This window comes from Cucumis melo, unplaced genomic scaffold, assembly GCF_025177605.1.
Source record: "Cucumis melo cultivar AY unplaced genomic scaffold, USDA_Cmelo_AY_1.0 utg001618l, whole genome shotgun sequence".
NCBI classification, from domain to species: domain Eukaryota; kingdom Viridiplantae; phylum Streptophyta; class Magnoliopsida; order Cucurbitales; family Cucurbitaceae; genus Cucumis; species Cucumis melo.
This window is the reverse complement of record NW_026124686.1, coordinates 12501-16519: the sequence shown is the minus strand read 5'-3', so window position 1 is coordinate 16519 and position 4019 is coordinate 12501. Positions and strand designations below refer to the sequence as shown.

The following is a 4019-nucleotide window of genomic DNA, read 5'->3' as shown; positions in this document are numbered from 1 at the left end:
TTAGACTCTTAAGCATAAGGTTGTTTAAAACGGCAATCTATAGTCTGATATCGAATATTTTTCCATATATCTTATAATATACTATTATTATATATAATAATAATACGCATACTCTGGGACGGAAGGATTCGAACCTCCGAATAGCGGGACCAAAACCCGTTGCCTTACCACTTGGCCACGCCCCATTTATATTCAACACTAATAAACACTAATATTGGTAGTGCTTAGTCGTCAATTCCAGTACAAATATTTATAGAATAAATTAGATTGTTGCTCAGATTTTGATACGTTTATAGATCCAATTAAACTCAATTTATTGATCATTACATATAATTCCATTAAGATATTGTATGAAAGTAGGATTTCTTCTATTCTCGTTTTATTTGAGAATTGAAGGATTTTTGATTGGCTGAGTTCAAATCAAAGAAAGGTTTTTTGACCTACTTTATGTTATTAATTTTTCCCTTATCCCTTATATCATAGCAATAATAGGGGATTAATAACTCAATCAAATCAAAAGAAATACAATTATCTTCAAGAACAAAGAAAAAAAAATTGTTATGCTTAATATCTTAAGTTTCATCGGTATCTGTCTTAATTCTTTCCTTTATTCAAGTAGTTTTTTCGTCGCCAAATTGCCCGAGGCCTACGCTTTTTTGAATCCAATAGTAGATGTTATGCCAGTAATACCTCTATTCTTTTTTCTATTAGCTTTTGTTTGGCAAGCTGCTGTAAGCTTTCGATAATATTTTTAATACTGTCCGAGACAAATTCATGATTTACTAGAAAAAAAAAAAAAAAAGATTCTAACTAGTTATAAGATCAGATAAGTTGTACATACAGTCTGAAGCTTTAAGTTGAATCCAATATTGAAATTATTCTATAGCTATGATAAATCTGGATCACTCTCATTTTCTTATTCTTACTTTTTTCCTTTGAACGACCCTCTTCGAGTCCCCCACAATATAGAATTGTGGGTATGAAATCCAATTTTGAGTAATCAAGGACTCAACTCTTAAAATTTTTTCCTATTTATAGAAATAACTTCACTGCATTTCTTGGTGTCAAACCAGATTAAAATAGAGAATCTATTCTCTTAAAAAAAAAATGATCTTGGAGATTGTGTAATGCTTACTCTCAAACTATTTGTTTATACAGTAGTAATATTCTTTGTTTCTCTCTTCATTTTCGGATTCCTATCTAATGACCCGGGACGTAATCCGGGGCGTGAAGAATAACAAAATCAGATTTTTTTTCCTTGCTTGATTTTGAAATGTTCTTAACATTTTATCTATTCCACATCTTTCCTCAACTATAAAAAAATACCAAGTAATTGACAGAAACGGAAAGAGAGGGATTCGAACCCTCGGTACAAAAAAATCGTACAACGGATTAGCAATCCGACGCTTTAGTCCACTCAGCCATCTCTCCCCAAATTGAAAAAGGATAATTACTATGATACATTGTATAAAAAATAGAAAATAAAGGCTTGAAAAAAGCCCTTCTTTATCTCTCTTTATTATCTTTATCTACCCCTTTATAGATATATAATTTCATTATATTGATATAGATAATTATCTAGATATATCGATGGATATCTATCAAATCGATAAAAACTTTTTTTTATTAGGAATTCCATTTAGATAAATTAGATTTCATTAGATAAGGGCTCAAAAGAAGAGATATCTTCAATCCTAATATATAAATAATACCAATATATTAAAGATTCATAAAAATATTTATAAATAAAAAGAAAGTACCTTTTTTAGTTTATTTCATCCGAAAAGCCCTTTTCTTTTTATTTTTAGTTCCACGGCCTGGCCTGGTCAGTACCTAGCCGGGCTTTTTTTGTTCCAATAAATCGTAGATCAAATTATTTATTTGATTTGAAAATGTTTTTGAAAAAAAAAAAAATAGAAACAACAAGAATCCTAAGAAGATTTATTATTTCAATTCCTATGATACAGAAAAAGATGATATAGAATCAAGGTTCGATTTCTTATTATTATTTTTTAGTACTTTACTAGAATAAAAAACTTGTTAATTAGTTAATTAAAACGAGTCCTCTTTTCCTAATCTCATTAGTGGCCCTGATGAAAATACGTCAACGCTCAAATTTTCATGATTATTTTCTGATCCGATCTTTTTATTACTTATTAATACGACTTATTTTCGTCTTCGACAAAAGGTCCATTTATATACAATAATTGCATTGTAGCGGATATAGTTTAGTGGTAAAAGTGCGATTCGTTCTATTAATCCCTTAATAGTTAAGGGATCCTTCGGGTTGATTAATATTCCGATCAAAAACTTTATTTCTTAAAAGGATTTAATCCTTTACCTCTCGATGAAAGATTCGAGGAAAAATAAAAATTCTCGTGATTTGTATCCAAAAATATGTTCTAAATTGAAAAAATTGGATCATGAAATTACGAAACATAATTTTATTGAATTGGATCAATACTTCCAATTGAAGGAATAAGGGATCCATGGATAAAGGTGGAATTTTTTCTAATCGTAACTAAATCTTCAATTTTTTCTTTGTATAAGGGAGATTGAAGCAAAACAAAATAGCTATTAAACAATGTCTTTGGTTTACTAGAGACGTCGACATCGTTTTTTTAGCTCGGCGGAAACAAAATACTTTTCCTAAGGATTATATTAAATAGAAATAGGGAACGAAATAAATAACTGGAAAGATTGTTATAATCTCCTCTTGTATAGGGATCATCTATAAAGCGGGTCCTTTTGAATGCATTCAGACGGAAAGGCTGACATAGATGTTATGGATGGTATTTTTTTTTGTTTACATCTTATAAATTTAGGAATTTATCCATCTTCCATAAAGGAGCCGAATGAAACCAAAGTTTCACGTTCGGTTTTGAATTAGAGACGTTCAGTTCAAAATGATGAATCAACGTCGACTATAACCCCTAGCCTTCCAAGCTAACGATGCGGGTTCGATTCCCGCTATCCGCTTATCTTATCTTATAATATTCTTATCTTATAATTTATATATATTATAAATAGAAATTAATTAATAATGGAATTACTCAAATAAAAATTTTCAATTTACTTAATTTTAACTAAATTTTAACTAATGTATTAGTTAATGTAATGCATCATTGAATTCAATATGCAATTTCCGGAATTCTCACACATTTTTTTTACGAACAAGAGAGGTGAAAATACGAAAAAAAAAATTGGAATCAAAAGCGTCCATTGTCTAATGGATAGGACATAGGTCTTCTAAACCTTTGGTATAGGTTCAAATCCTATTGGACGCAATTTTTTTTCATATATTTTTTTTTAGTTTTAAATTTTCTATATCATGTCAAGAAAGGAAAGATTTTGAATGATTTGAATAAGAGACGCTTATTTATTAATAGTAATTTATAAATTAGTTTTAATATTAATTGTAACTCTAGTTTTAGATTTATTATATAAATAAACTAATAATTCAATTCTGTTTTATTTGAAGATAAGATATTAGTAGAAAGGATATTCAAATTCCAAATATTAAGATATTTATGATATTCTAAATATATTATTAGAAATATAATCTAATTTTAACTTTAACTATATTTATAAAAAAATTTCTTAATTGTATTTACATTTCATTTTAATATTGATATATATTTCTAGAAATATTATCTACTTTCTTTAATATATTTATATATATTTTTTATTTTATATAAATTATATATATATATATTCTACCTACTAACACCTAATAAATGAAAAGAATGAAATTATTTCATGTTTCAATTTTAACATTTGAAAGTTCTAAAATTGATTTATACTTTACTTGTTTTCTTTTATACTTGGTCTTGAAGTAGAAAACGTTCCATCTGTTCCTGAATAGCTTCTTTCAAAAGGGCTTCCGCTTCAGTGGTCAATGTCTTCGTAGAAGAGATTATTTCTTGAAACTGAGGTTTATTCGTTTTTACGTAAGTACGTAACTCAAGAAGAAATTTCCTTACTTGTCCAATTTCTAATGAATCAAGATAACCATTAGT

At 27.9% G+C, this 4019-nt stretch overlaps 1 non-coding gene across 1 annotated transcript; it reads right to left on the bottom strand.

The window, feature by feature from the left end:
- Positions 1-1343: 1343 nt before the first annotated feature.
- TRNAS-GCU (transfer RNA serine (anticodon GCU)) lies at positions 1344-1431 on the bottom strand. The gene has a single exon. It is a non-coding gene; the product is annotated as a tRNA-Ser (tRNA).
- Positions 1432-4019: the final 2588 nt, after the last annotated feature.